Raw genomic sequence first — 17,084 nt, 5'->3', positions numbered from 1 at the left:
TTTTCTAAAGAGACAGGAATCATCTGCGCTTCTGAAGTGACCGGTAGCCTGATAGCTTGGATTGCAAAGCCCAACAAACATTATACGGTTACACAACCACGTTATAACAGTTGAAAAACTCAGTACGTTCATACATCCCCATCCCTGTGCCTCTGTGATCTATGGTGCCCGTGAAAGAGGCCACGGAAATCAGGCATTTTAGCCAGCTTTGGAGCTCTATATCTGCTACGCTCATTATGTTTTGGTCAATCATTTCACATTCCCAGGTCAGACACTTGTTTATTCAATCAAAATGTTGGGGGGAATTTAGAAATTTTTTATTTATTTTCAAGATGGTCAACCTGTAGTACATTTTGTTTATAATATTAAACCACTGTTTATTGCAATGTTTCATTCATTTACTTTGATACAGGCAAAAATGCACATTGTTTATTATGTAGATTTCATTCAAATTTTGTTCAAATTTTCCGCTAATTGAAATGAATCGAATCATGAATGTAGTATTGTGAAGAAAATCAAGACCAGATAGTACCCTTACACCCTATATTATTATATAGTTATCATATAATGACTGAAAATTACATATTCAAAGGAACTTGATGTCATAAACCAAACAAACTCACAGATTCAGTTTTCCCATTTGTATCCCAATGCATACCAACCCCTCTGACATATAAGTAATGGCAGCGATTCACTTGCCATCGCATTAAGACACAATTTAACTCCTAAAGTCCATAAAAATATCATTTTCATCTCACGACGAAGCCAATCAGCTCATGCTGGGCAATCACGCCACTATCATAAGGATGTCTTTCCACCAGCAGGGGAGTCTGTATAGTGAAGAGCTCATTTACTCCAGCTGAGGGTGAGATGATTGCTGCCACCTTCACTTGGCTCGTAGCAGCTCATAATTGGGAAAATCAGTACAGAGGCTGAGAAGCTGACAACAAAGTGAAGCATAAAAGCTATCACTCTCTGAATGCATCCACTCTTTTCCTCTCCTCATCAGTCCCATTATGTCTACAGCGCTCATGTGGTTATATTCCATCACAGTTTGTATCATGATTTTGCACTGGTAATGTAACTAACACTTCTAGTTATAAATGGTTAAATCTATTATTTTTTAGACTTATGAATATGATTAAGTGTCACACTGTGCCAACTATTTACTGCAGATTTAAACTAATAATCTCATATAGATGCCAAATATAAAATCATATACTGGTGTTTGTTTTTTTTTATTTATTTTAAAAGTTTATGAACACCTGACCATCACACCCACATGTGCCTTTTGAACATACTGTTCCAGATTTAGTCCCCCTTTGCTGTTATAATAACCTCCATTCTTCTGGGAAGGCTTTCCACTAGATTTTGGAGCATGGCTGTGGGGATTTGTGTTCATTCAGCCACAAGCGTATTAGTGAAGTCAGGCACTGATGTTGGGCGAGAAGGCCTGGAGTGCAGTCGGCGTTACAATTCATGTCAAAGGTGTTCAGTGGGGTTGAGGTCAGGGCTCTGTGCAGGACACTCGAGTTCTTCCACTCCAAACTTGGCAAACCATGTCTTCATGGATCTTGCTTTGTGTTCAGGGGCATTGTCAGGCTGGAACAGGTTTGGGCCTCTTACTTCCAGTGAAGGACATTTGTAATGCTATGGCATACAAATGACATTCTAGAAAATCGGGTGCTTCCAACTTTGTGGCAACAGTTTGGAGAAGAACTGCGTATGGGTGTGATGGTCAGGTGTCCACAAACAATTGACCATATAGTATATTGCATCAATTAAAATGAATTCCAGTGAAACGCAACCAGTAGATAAAGTGGCTGCTAGGGTTCAATGTAAGAATCATGGTAGTGATTTTGATTTGAAAATTAGGCAAATCTCTGTTTGAAGAGTGTGTGCCAGCCAACATGCTGTCTGTTAGCTTTAATAATGCTCCATGCAGTGAATGTTAAAGTATTATGACAAATTTTATTTACTTCTAGGTTAATATGACCATATAGAAATAGGAAAACAAAGCATTCGTATAATATTCAAAGTCAATCAAGGTCTGCCAAATTTATTTATTTATTTATTTATTTATTTATCAATTTTCTGTATTTTTTGGGGCATTTACAAACAAGCAATTATTTTACAGAAAACTGTTTGAATGCCTTAAAATTACATTTTAATTTATACATTAATAAATAGGTGACATGAATATGCCCAACCTAAACCAAGCACAGACTCAGGTTTTTTTTTTTTTTTTTTCTTTTTCTTTTTTTTTTTTTTTTTTTTGCAGTGGCATTCTCTGAGGATTTCAAGAGATACCATAAGAAAATGTCATTAAAACACACCTCTTTCCTTTACTTACTGCACCACTATTGGATCTTCTTGTTCTTTTTTCTAGCCTCTTCATGTTTTATTGATTGCTCTTTTATACAGCTCAAATCAGTGTCTTTAACATTTTTCTGCATTTCGAATGGCAAAAAATAACCCCAAACACATGAAAAGCATCTCAGAACAAAGATCACTGTTAAATGGTAGAACGAGTAATGCACAGAACACTTTCTTTCTACCAGATAAAATGAGCTTAACTTCATGATGGGCCATGAATAACAACCTCAAACCACAACACTGCTGAAAAAAAAAAAAAAGAACATTGTGCTTACGTAAAATAAAATCCATTGCCTATGAAGTGAGAAATATAATCTGAATTTTTAATTGTTAAAATTATACAAATGCCTTTATAAAAATTTATAAGTGAGGTTTTGTAGTTGAATTCGCTCAAACTGAAATTTTATTCCATGGCTTGAGTTTTTGAGCAAGGGTTCAAATTATATTTTATGATAATCAAGTCCAGAACAATTAAATTACATTTGTTTTGTTGTACAATACATTTCAAATTCAGTTCTTCAGATTCAGATTTCAATTTTCAAACACTAAATCTGGAAATTTAAGTATAAGTACAGTATATATGTACAGTAGATATATAAGCAAATGTTATGACTGCTACGACTGAAATAAAACAAATCTGGTCACTTACAGTACATTATAATTTGCGATGCTAAATACCTTAGCATTCTTAGCCGTTTTTGTGATGCTAGCTTGTAGCTAACCGCCTCATGAAAGATCTCTGGCCATGAAATGTCGTAAAACAGTGAGTTGTCACTGCAAAGTCACTTTGTCATATTTAACACCACAGAGCTGGACATGAGAAGCTGGAAGATATGTGTCATTGAATTGAAGCTTGTTCTTGCTGTTCAGCCACACTGTGTGTGTGTGGGTGTTTATGTGAAGGATGCTGTCAACTTGTGTACAGCCTTTGTGACAGCTGAAGACCCTCTCAGGTAAGCAGCTTGTGTGCGTATGCGTGTGGGAGTGTGTTTTTTTGACCTGGGTGTCAGTCATGGCAGCTAGGTGACATCTCATTGTCTTCCTCAGTGCAACCGGATGACTGAGACAGACGTGACGAGCCTACGCTACAAAGACAGCTTCCTCAGGACAGAAAGCACAATCTTCCTGTTCATCAACGGAGGAAGAAAATACAACCATCTTCTGGGAGACACTGCTCATTCAGTGCTAAGTTAGCTGCCACAAAAACCAAAGCCAAAATAAATCGAACAGATAACATGAAAAGAAAGAATTAAACGTACATAACGTTCCAGTTCCCCCGAACGATGGAGTCGATCAGCCAAAACATGTTTGTGTCTGAATTTGTGCAAGCAAGCTACAAGGCTAATCTTGCTAAAAACTGAGGTCCAATTCATGTTTAAATCATCACACACTCACCTGATTTGTCAAGTTGTTCAATATCTTAAAACACATTTATTTTTGTGGGTTCTGACAGTTTAAGACAGACGTTTTGTTTAAATACCGACAATACAGGATGTCACAAAGCTAAATTAGTAGTGGCAGCCATTTTAATCACATTTTTCCTCAGCACAAGATGGCTTTCTTTTAGATTTCTGAAGGTGAAACTGTATGGTAGAATTGATTAGTATGATAACATATTGATTATTATTATTATTATTATTATTATTATTATTATTATTATTATTAACCTGACTAAATTTAGTAGTCTATATTAAGTCAACAAATATATTGATGATGATGATTATTATTAGCATTATTATTACTACTACTAACCTGACTACATTTAGTAGTCTATATTAAGTCAATATAAGCAACAACAACAACAACAACAATAAGAAGAAGAAGAACAAGAAGAAGAATTTTGTTTGTTTGTTATATAGATATGGTATCTCTGAGTCAGATGCCTTTTGACACAACCGTGAATTTTTTCTCTCTTTTTTCAATTTAAACAATGCTAAACTGAAGGCTATAACCTTCTTTCTTCTTTTAGCATTATTAACCTCACAGTTAGATATAAAATTAGTAAACCCGTCTAGACTGATACGATTACGATTGTTTTAAGAGAGAACCTTACACAGCAAACCACAATGTACATTGTGTTATGATTATGTTAATACGATGATTATTATGATGTGATTATGATTATTGTGCTCATTTCTTCTTCTTTTCACATTACCTGAGAACACCAGAGACTAAAATACCTCATCATTATTTCATATAGTTTCTGATTTGATGATGTTCTAACCTTCTGTCTTTTCATCCCTTTTTCTTTCTTGGTAGGTATAATTTGAGTATATGAATAAATTTCTTTTTAAAAAATTGTCTGGATCTGAATGGCTCTACAGACTGCCATGTGCAGCATACAGAAAATAGACCTGTACTTATCTCAGGGAGAGAAAGAGCGAAAGAACACGAGAGAGAGAGAGAGAGAGAGAGAGGGAGAGAGAGAGAGAGAGAGAGCAATTTCCCTGAAAGCTGCAGGGCTCTTCACAGAATAACCTGTCACCGAATTCTCCTTGCTGCTGAATTAAAAAAAAAAAAAAGTCTGGATCTGAAAATTCACAGTTGGCAAGTAAAATGGAAAAGTTATTAGGTAAGCAGCTAACGAAATCTGTCAGTCTGAAATTTTTCATATTAGAAGACAAATTTTCTCCCTACGCAGATACCAAATGTACTCTGAGACCTTGAGGCATATTTCCATTCAGAACAGATGGTTCCATGGTGTTCAGCGTATATAGCAAAGTAATAGAAATAACTAGATAAAAGCTATGTTTTTTACCCCCTCTCCCTCATGGACTAACCTTCTCCTTCTTACTGGATTCACTCATATTGGCAAAGATTTCCCACAATCCCCCCGGAGAAACATGATCCCTTCTTGGTGCTATTGCAGACCCAACACCGCAAAGGCTAATGCATATCATTTCAGTGGGAGTGTGTCTTGTGTGTACGTGTCCTTCAAGTGTCCTGCATCACAGGAGTGACGTTCGCACCCACAAACATTCCATGAACCAGTTCCCACATTCCACTCGGCTCACATCTGTGAAAACGGCTTTTGATGTTTTAGATACACACAGAAACTCCCACGCACTCACACAGCTCTGCAGAAGTGCATTTAGTGCATTTGTGTGTGTGGCTGCAACCTGCCCGCATGTCATTTCTAATCTTCAGTGATGTGTAGAGTGTGTTTTCATTTCCGTGATATAGAGATTCCCTGCCTGATATAGAGACAGACAAGCTTTGGCTGCTGACTTAAATGGTGACCTTGGGCATCCTGCCTTTCAACCTTTCTTTATTAAAGTCAAGCAGGTCAGACGTAAGGAGCCATTTCCTTTTTCTATCACATATCGTGGCTTCATTAAGTTGTCTGCACAAGTACTTGTCAGTGCATGATATACGGTAAACAAAATAATAGTTTGTGCTTGATCAAGTGCTATTTTATAAGCTGCATAAGGTTGAAAGTGGAAGCCATATTGTTTAAAAAACTAAATTTGCACTGATTAATGCGATAAATGCAATTAATTCAGCAATATATTGGCAATATTGGCATTTTTAAATGGTTTCTTGCTCTATTGTCTTCTTCAGTCCACATTTTCTATTCCTGATTTTTTTTTTTTTTTTTTTTGCTTTGGGGTTTAAAGGCGGTGGTCCGGACGCTATTGAACAATCCCATTTTGGACATTTCTACTAAAAAAAAAATAAAAAATCTTGCAACCACAGATGCATGAACTACATTCATGCCATTTGCATAATCCAAATAGGAAGCCTGGAATATCAATTTAAGTAGGTGCATAGCCAGACTCTGAACACAAGCAACATTTCTCTGTGTAACTTCAGGATTTAAGTCACCAACTCTGAATACAGCCCATGGATCGTGCATTTTTAAGGGTTACACTGTGTATTATTCAAAATCAATTAAACCGAATCACATTAAATGCAAGATTTCATCAGGCACTGAATGATTTTCTAAAGAATTGTAACATCATTGCATTGCAACATCATTCATGTTGCTACCAAATTTCACCTCTGTTAAACAGTCCTGTGAGCTGTGAACCATTTGGTTCTGCCTTTTACTTTTCAGATCCATCCCTCCAGCAGAAAAAAAAAAAAAACATTGCATAGCACACTATCTCTCAGTCCAACACATCAGAAAACACTATACAAGACAAACCTTTTTTAATAATAAGCTGTTATATTTAGTCTATACAGGACCTGAAGTTCAGATAGGCAGGTTAGAAAGTTCTAAAGCACTGTCATACTAGCAAACACTCTGTGCCCCACTGTGGCAGGATCTAGCCTAATTAAACCTCATTAAAAGATTAGTTTGGCTCAGGTTCACTGAAGGCTAACACATTAACATTAACATACTCGGTCATAGTCCAACAGTCTAGTAATAATGCTAATGCCCTGCCCCATAGGCACTCCTGAAGGATACCTGCTTTATTTATGACTGAATCCCATACCTTCTGTTAAATAACCTTAATAAAAGAATTACGAATTACATATGTGGGAATGAACTCCTGAAACGGATGTGCTTTCCTGCTTTGAGCTAAACCCAACCCCTTGGTGGTGATCTGGAAAACAGGGAAGATATAGAGAGCTATGAGTGTTGATAAAGTTTATGGGCAGCTGGTGGAATATAGAGGCAGTATATAAAGACTGTAACACATAAGAAGCTCTCTGAAACACTTGGATATATATATTATGGGTAATTTGGTAAGACAGCTACCTTTTAAAAGCTACCTTCAAAAATGAAACACTCATCATTGGTATAGGTCAAGAAAATTTAAGTCAAGTAGTAAGGCCAGTATTTTGTAGGAAATAAAACGTGGAGTAAAATGGCTATTTATCAGCATTTCATTCTGGTTTTTCAAACATATTATTCTGAACTGATGAGACAGGACTTTGGACATATAACCTTTCTAACATCTAGCGGAATTGCCAATGTATATTTGTGTTGTGCTAAGATTTTTACAGTGTGTAATGTACTCTCTGAGTATGAGGAGTATCTACAGTATAAAGCGTATTAATAGAAAGCAGAGCTAATAGAGAGAAATTCCCAGCATTTTCTCCAATGATTAAACAAATCCATTTAACATACCTTGTTGGCCCATTACTGGTAGTACAGCAGCTGTCATATTATAAAATAAATTGGTTCATTGATTAATGTGTGCAAGGTTAGCATAATACTAGCACACTAATCACGAAAAAGGGGTTGAGTCAGCCTCAAACACTCAATAATGAAGATGCAGCAAGCTAAACATATTTTGTCCCTCTCTCTATTCCTCCAATACAGTAATACACCTTTAACTCTTCATATGGCCAAATCTGGACATTTGTACCCTCTTCGTCATCTATTTACTCGACTGATCTCTGTTCATGCTAACATAATTAAGGAAATCATTGAGTTCTGGTCTATTGGCTAAATTTCTTGTTATTGCTCCCTTTTTACTAGTCACTCAAACATTTTAAAACATTGTTCTCTGTTATAGCAGGTTCCCTCATGGCACATGAGCATTGCAAATAATTTAAGAGTTGGTGTCTTATTACAAACTGAATGACTAGACTTATGTTAGTTTCAGTGTGCCTCATAGCTATCCAACAACTTAAACAAATCATAACATTCACTGCATGAGAAAAGCACTCTTAGCTAGCAAGGTTTTAGTTATCGTTAGGTTAGAAGTTTAGAAAGTAGCCTAAATACAAACATTTTCATGCCATTTCTCATGTCATTAAAGTATATTACTGACAGAAAAAATACATGATTTATTTTGTATATTTTGGGCTTTTAGCCAGGCTTTTGGATTTCAGGATTTCCCAGACTTCCACACAATTATCTGATAAGAGAAGTACTATACTGATTCACAATTAAAGAAACCTGTAATATTTATAGATTTAATAAAGCCTACCTGTAAGATGTTCTCCAAATTCCAACCCAGAATATCAGATCACGTCATTTTTTTTTTTAAACACAACTCATAGATTCACATAACATCCTATGGAAATGGAAATACATTATTCATAGCTGCAATTACATCAGGTCAAACAAGAGTAGGATCTTAAAGTCCACACTTCCACACCGTATAATCAGCTTAATCATTTCACATTGTTTTCCCTGAAGGAACTGGATAAACATTCGTAGGTGTCGGATATGTAAAGGAGCATAACAGGTTAATTGTTGTCTCCCAAGCCGAGTTTGGACCTGAAATTGTGTGCTTAGGGATGTATGCCACTGTAGCACTGTCATTTCTCAGCTGGGCACTCATAAATCTTGCTTTGCTGTGAGCCTCTTTTAAATTATAAGAAACTTTGTTACACTTGGAGAAAGTTTACAACAATTGCAAAAACATCTGGTGTGAACACAAACAACAGATTTAAAATCATATTTTAAAAAAACCTTTTTTTAATTCAGTAATTTGGTTTCAAGGTTTCCTAGTAAATATTGAAACAACGATGCTACCACCACCACACACTATCACATCCATTTCTTAAAAAAACAACAACAAAACAAAAAACAAATAGGATTCATAAATACTAGAGGTATTTATACTAGATTCATAAACACTAGAGGTAAGCAGATGGATTAGGTTAAGCTTGAACTCATGAATAATTCAAATTAAACACATTCAAGTCATGTGTTGTATGTGTTCTTAGCACAATAGTAACATATCTCTTGTTTCAATTCTTAACACGCTATTGCTGCAATCCCATACCAAATGCTTTAAGGGTTTTAGATTTTTGTTTGCCTTTAATTTATGATATTGCAAGCACACGATAATGGACTCTCTATATCTGAATACGTATTAAGAAAAAATAATATATAAAAATTACATCAGACTTAAACCTAACACCTGTGATAATATATCCAGGCCAAGACTGAATACTTAACAAAGAGGATCCAAAAAAAATTAGATTAAATGTATTTTCTTAATATTAGATAAAATTTATTTTCTTTATTAGTTTCTGACTGTAAGCTGTTTTGAATTTACCATCTACTGCAAGCTGGATACAAATGGATTAATATGTAAAGTTCATATGAGCATTATTACAAAAAAAATTGGTATTCATGAAAATCCTGGAAATTCTGAAAAACTTTTGTATCCCATTCCTGCTCCGGAGTGTGTGTAAATTTACAGTATGTGTAAGAAGACTAACTAATGTAAACCTCGATCAAATGGCTTCAAATCATATAATTTGCAAAGTATACACACATAATATTTTTAGACCTGTCATTTCATATAGGCCTAAATGGCATTAAGGCAATATTTTATATCTATCTATCTACATTTTGTATATATATATATATATATATATATATATATATATATATATATATATATATATATATATATATATATATATATATATATATACACTCTACCCCAGTAATGTAAAACTTAGGTAAACTTTATTTTTGTCTAACTGACCTCTCGTTATAATATTGAAATTATTTACATGTGGGAATGTTGGAAATCCAAGTGTTTCAGGTTTGTATAGTAAAATCTTGTAACAGTAGAAATGTACTGCAAGGGTAATCGGCAAAGATCCTAAAGGGTTATTAAGCCTGTGGTCACTCTGCGATAGTCATCATTTAAATGTGAGGATCACATTTAGCTTCAATGTAGTCAATGTAGTTTTTCAAACTATCTGTAAATCACAAACCACAATCTTACCCTATAAGTGTATCACTAGCAATGTGTTCAAACACCAAGATGTGAAAACAAAAACACTGTGGAAACTCTGCTGAGTTTGCACTGCTGGAGAGACACTACTGTCAATCATCATGCAATCTTATACATCCATATAGTTCTGATCAGGCAGAAAATGGGACTTTTTAATGCTTTTAATTATAATTAAATTATAATGAAGGACGTAAATACACCATTGGTAACCGCTTATTAAATGACAGATTAAATGACGTTTTAAACTTCTGAAATCAGAGTTTTTAAAAGGTAAGGGTATTTTTAAAGGATTTTCTTTTGACTTTAAGTTGACTTTAGGTTGTACAAAGTTCACCTGCAACTAACTGAACTCTGGCACAAACGTTCTCAAAGGCTGAGATTCTGCGATTCTAATAATGTGGAGACTTTAATGTGAAGATAAAAGGAAGAAAGGGGGGGAAAAAAAAGTCCAGGTCACAAAACTAAACTGAAAATGTGTTATTAGTCCATCTTAGTCTAAGATTATATGCAGCACCACAATATTGATTGATGAGACTAATGAGACAATTTTAATCCTCATCAGCCTGTGAGGTTGGTGACCTGGGGTTGAAAAGCAGTAGATTAGGAGTCTCTCTCTCTCTCTCTCTCTCTCAATCTCTCTCGGCAGGGCATTTCACATCCCCTGATCAATCAAACCCAGCACTTTACAGGCTCTTCCAGGTTACAGACAGAGATAAAAGAGTGTGAACTGCTGCCGAGAGGCACTGTATTATTTTATTTAATAATCATATGCAGGTATTCGTGTGTGACTGAGAGATACTGAGCATACTGACGGGCATACAATATTAACTGGACACAGGTATCACTCTCCACTGTTCGATTATGCAAATGGTGGAATAAAAGGGAGAGAAGGAGATAGAGGAGTGTGGGAGAGACTTAATCCCCCATATTATCTGTGACGGCAGCCAAAGGCTCTCAGAGAGGGTGTGTGGAGGGGAGACCAAAGCAGATAGCAACAGACAGAAAAGACATGTGGAGAGCCCAGTGTGTGTTTTTGCGACAAAATGTGACATTATTTAAAAAGAACATTTCAAAAAAATCAGTTTGGTAAAATGAGGCAAGTGCATAATCTCAGCAAGGGCTTTATTATGGTAAATCCAAAAATCTTCATCAAAGTCCAAACACATGCAGACAACATCAAGTGGTGATAATCCATATTTTTGGTCACAGTTAGACCAAGAGTTGAGTTGGAAAACATGAAAAACAGAAAAACAAGGCTCAGAAAGGCACAAAACAATCAAGATTTTGCAACAAGACAGACTCACCAACATATAAAAAGACATTAATCAGAGGCTAAAACAAAATAGGTGAACACAATGTGATAACGAACCAATGACACGACAGGGGCAGAAACAACACTAAAAAGGCACATACACAAAAGCATACAAAGGACAAAGGACAAGCGCAAGCAGCTTTCATCATGCTAGGAACTGCAATATGAGCTGAGAGGGGAAATTTGTAACATTTTTTCTAACACTACTTAAAAGTGGTGATCATATGACCTTAGTGACAACTGACATAAACCTATATACCATTTATAGGGGCTTATTAAAAAAAAAGCATAATTCATGTTGAGTCATGTGGAGTCAACTGGTGATTTTTGTTGACAGGAAGTTGTGTTATAACAGGTAATTCCACAATAATTCCTCGATAGAAAAGTATACCATCTGTGGAACAAAGTCACTCTAGAACTCCAGGCTCTGGTTCCTCTGGTTAAAACGTGCCTAAAGTTCCTATCTTCCTAAAAATGTTCCTGGAGGAGAAGCATGCCTTTTAATGGCAATAGAGAATATCTCCATTATCATCATCTTAGAGAAGATGGAGTGAAGGTGATTCTTCACCTATGAAATATTCCTCCTCTTGAGACATATGAAAAATTAAAGGCCTGAAGTAGATAGCATGACTGTGGAATAATAAAAGGGAGAGGAAGAGAGAAATGTAAGGGGCGAAAGGGGAGACGTTGGGAAGGAGATAGTGGAAGTTCTCTTTCCTTTTTAGACTCCAGATTGAACCTGACATGCTGCACTAGGCTTTTATAAAATCTTCCCTCTATACAAGTCTCCATCAGTGAACAGTGGAGAAGTTCAACAAACCAGACTTCATGTGAAAACTGTAATGAATTTCCTGTTTACACAACTGCACTATTTGTCCATGTAGCACACAGTTATAGAAAGGATTTAATTATAAATGCACTATCCGTTGCACCCAGAAGAGGATGGGTTCCTTTTTGAGTCTGGTTCCTCTCAAGGTTTCTTCCTCATATCATCTCAGAGAGTTTTTCCTCACCACTGTTGCCTCTGGCTCGCTCATTAGGGATAAATTCCTACATTTAAACTTCATATCCTGAATGTATTTATTTCTGTAAAGCTGCTTTGTTAAAAGTGCTATACAAATAATTTTTTTTATTAAATTGAATATTCCAGGTTCAAATAAGAATACTTATATAAATCCAAAAATCCCATCTGACACTGACTAGGGGCTGTGTTCAGACTTGGTTACTTCAGTTCAAAAAAATTATGTCCATATATATGCAAGGAAAGGAAAGGAAAAGCTTCTGGGCTACCCAGTCAGATTAAGCTCACAATTTAATGAAGCCACAAGATACTCATGAAATCACAAAGCATTAGTGGGATGTGGGCTATTTTATCACTTTTTTTTTATTTCAATACTTTAAATAAAACATGGCCAATATTTTTGCTCATTTGAAAATGTGTCCATGGTTTGAAGGATATGCTGGCTGAGCACTCATTTGCTATGCTTACTTTAAATGCTGTTTCTTTATTTTACCCATAAAAAATTCAGTCCTAGAGATAAGCAGTGTCTCAGATTAAGATGCTATCTTCTCAGATTTTTTTCTCTTTAAAGGGGTGATATTAAAAATAACATTCCATAGGTTTGCTTTCTTTCTTTCTTTCTTTCTTTCTATCTATTATTATTTTTAATTTTATTTTATTTTATTTATAGCCCAGAATATAAATTTCAGCATGACATATGGTGGTTAACTCAAGACAGTGGTGCTGGACTTAATAGAGCTCCTCGGTCAGAATTGCGCCTAATGGGCTACATGCATTCAGTGCTATGATGCATTTTCCTTTTGAAAGTCTGGCTCTCACCTTTTCCGGCAGCATTGTTTACATTCGTCTGTCATGCATTCCCCTTTTCAGTGTGCGCTTCACGTCTCAGAGTGCACTTCAGCTCTCGGCACGCATCGTGGATGTTTCCAGGTTTTCGTGTTCTGTGTTATTGTTTATATAGCCATGCGTGTTTTGTTTTGGTTCATGTCTTGTCACCGCCCCTGTCTTCTCATTGGTTCAGCTTCCTAATGTGTCCTGATTGTTGTCACCTCTTTTGTATTTGTTCTTGATTAGTTGGTGTATTTAAGCCCTTGTGTTTCCGTGTTTCATTGCGAAAACTCGTTCAGTTAATGTCCGTTTCTAAGCCTTGGTTCTTGCCCAGTTCTCGTTCATGTTTGTTTTGACTTCTTGGTTTTAAGTTATGCTTGTCTTTCTGGTTTTGTACATGGATTATTTAAGTTTATCTCTGCTTGCCTGGGTTTTGACTAACACTATAGTCTTTGACTACGAACATTGGATATGCCATAATAAACATGTTGATCTTACGCACTTGCGTTCTGCCCGTTCACCTCTAACCTACACGTCACATCATCAACTCTTTTAGGATAACTGAGGCTGCAACCTGTCCTATAGATTTTGCTAAATATTATTTCTATATTTATATCAGGCAATTATCTCAGTTATATATAAAATAGATATTTTCTTACCCATTTAATTATGTATGTATGTTTGATGCCTTTCTTTTGCTTGCTAGAAGGGGCTTTGCATCTATTCTTCTATATCTGATCAACATTCATTAATGTTCCAATTCAGGAGCTCTTGCAGACACCAACTGTAAAATACTGCCATTTCGAGTGCAGTGAATGAACCAGAAATGCATGAGCTTATCTAAGAAGAACACAGAAATGTTTGTGCCCATTGAGCCCATTGAGACACGCCTCAGTTATAGGCAAACTCCGCTCCATGTGCGTAACTCTCACACAACTTCTGAACAGCGCTGTAGTAAAGTCCGAAGTCTGAATACAGATGTGCACAATTTCTGGATTAAATCCTCACTACATGTGTGTAACTCAACTCTGAATACAGCCCTACCTGAATACTGGAGAAAAAAAAAAAAACACATAGAAAATAATAGTCTTTCGGTTTCTTTGCAGTCCACTGTTATTGCTTCTACTCTGATTTCCTCATCCTCTTCTCCAAATGGACCAGCCTATAGCTTAGAACACATTGTCTCATCTGGCTAAAAATGGAAAGGCTGATGGCCTTTTTCTTGTTTTCCTTTTCCTTGATTCTTGTTTTCAACCAGACAATTCACTCTCCACCTTGAAAATGGTAGATTTATGGTCATTCCCTGAAAAAAAAAAAATAAATCCTGTTTAAAATCAGATAATGAGATACATCAGCTTGATATACACAAGAATCCACTGCCTCATGATTACAGCTTTCATATTTTGGGGCCTCAGAAGTGGGTGTGTAAGGGGCGTTTTTGTCTGAAACAAAGCCATCTGTTATGATTATCTAGGGCCTGAAGGTGGAAGTGCTGACTGGAGCTCTGCCCTAATAGGATTATTGTATAATCTAGTCAGGCAGCCACGGGGTCGCTCCCACCTTCCTTCTCTCAGGACCGCCATTTAGCTTTATTAAGAAATATCGCCTGACAGTCATACGCAAGTGGCTACATGCACACATTACCGTCATGGAGTTAAATGGAGTGGTGCAGGGGAACAGACAGCTAGAAATCAACTGCGTAATTCCGCCGTAACTTTTGTTAAAATGTAAGCAATATCATGAACTTATTCACTTAATTAAGCCTCTTCAGCCAGAAACATAATATTATTTACTATAATTGAAAACTATAGAGCAAATTAGGTACACAAATCTTCATCAAAATCAAATACGACTATGAAAGAAAATGTGATCTTATGAAAACATTAAATCAAACTCAATTTAGTCCATAATAAAAGTACAGCAGCACAAGTTACACATTTATATTTCCTAAAACAATAACGAAACACTTTACTCGAGTCCTGAGTTACCACCCTGAAGATTGTTTTCCTTTAATAGCACTCCCTAAAATGTCCTATTCCTCTTATACCACAGTAACCTGTCGATTTAAATTATTCAAGAATGACACTGTGTACTATTATCCATTTATAGTTACATTTATAGTTACAAAGCAAGTTAGTTCCTATTATCACTTATGCTTATTTATCATTTTGGGATGGAGTCTCTAATGTCACTTACATGATAACAGATATAAACAGTTGTTCCTTCACTAGTCTGTCTTTTTTTTTTTTTTTTTCTGTCTCTCTCTGGAAGCCTAAAGATTTTCCCATGTCTGAAACTTAAAGTAACATCTTTACTTCTTATGAAGCACTTACATGGGAGACTCCTTCCATAAATGCTTAATAAACATCTCCTCACATAAAACTTCACCATATCACCAATGATACGTTTATACAATCCATTTTGGATCACTCAGGATATGAGTTTCCTCACGGCTGTCACCGTGTAAGGGCACATTATATATATATATATATATATATATATATATATATATATATATATATATATATATATATATATATATATGTATATACAAAAGCACACACGTACACATTAACTTTGGAGTGCCTGCCTGAATTAAATGCCATTTCATTTCTATCCAAGTTTTGTCCACATACTCCGATGGGCTAACACACTGGATGAATCGGTCACACGTGGCAAACTAAAGAACACTTTGATTAAACACTGAGGAGCTTGTAACACACCAATTATGCTTCAGTAAAACTGGTTAAACTCTGAAAAGGCCTCTCACAAAATGTGCATGTGATCATGAGGGCTTCAAAAACGTGTCCTTGAGGAGCTCTTGATGAGGTTGTGGGAATTATAACTGGAGCCATTTTAACAAGAAAAAAAAACCCTTTATGCCCCCTTTGTGTCACCTCATTAGAGTTTGCTTTGCTGTCTGGTGATATCAGGAATAGCTACAGTTGGAGAATTTAAGGATTTGGAGTCCCATAGTGCAAAGGGGTTTAATAACCAACCATGAAATGTTATATAGCATCATTGTTCATAGCATCATTAATGGCGTGTTAATTCTGGGTCCACCAATGGAACAGCAAGCCTTTGAGGAGCTGACGTACAGGAAAAATCTTCCCTGAACAACTTGCATAATAATTTTTATAATAAACATGATATTGAATGGCATCTGAGATTTATTTTGTACTGAACTTCTTGTCGTTCGTTGCTAATGAGGACTTTTTGAAGATTAACATTTGTACAGGTGAGCAGTGACATCTGTATAGGATCCTTAAACATCTTCGTTTCACCTCATCTTTCCATTTTGCTCTTTATTCTGCCCTCGTCTTGTTTATGGCCTTGGCAAATGGATATAACTCTTTAGCCCAAGAAATAAACTATCCATCACATCCCCCCGCCAAAAAAAAAAAAGAAAGAAAGAAAAGACAACTCTCTCATCTTTGTCTAGTTTATCTCTTCATTTACTTCTACTAGCTTTATTATATATAGCTCAAAGCTACATATAAATCAATGCATTTTACCATTGGCACAGTGAATTAAAGCAGCAGACACTGCATACTAACTTGGTAACACTGCCAGCGGAAGCAAAAATTAAATTCCTGGATGACTTGCTACACTCCTATGTGCCAAAAAAAATGTGTTACATGGCACTGTGACTGAGCCTTAGGTCAAAATATAATGTATTCTCCCTCAGCAACACACATATACACACACACACACACACACACACATTAAATTGTGTTAGAGGTCTGAACTGATAATCATGTCCATGAAGGAGGAAGGGACAGTGTGAAAACTCTGTGGCTAGGTAAGCAACGGTGTCACAACATAATAAGCAGTGTGTGAAGCAGAGTGTGTTTATGGTGTGTGTGTGTGTTTGTCTGCAGCATGACTT

This window comes from Pangasianodon hypophthalmus, chromosome 28, assembly GCF_027358585.1.
Source record: "Pangasianodon hypophthalmus isolate fPanHyp1 chromosome 28, fPanHyp1.pri, whole genome shotgun sequence".
In the NCBI taxonomy this organism is placed as follows: domain Eukaryota; kingdom Metazoa; phylum Chordata; class Actinopteri; order Siluriformes; family Pangasiidae; genus Pangasianodon; species Pangasianodon hypophthalmus.
Note: the sequence above shows the minus strand (reverse complement) of the source record.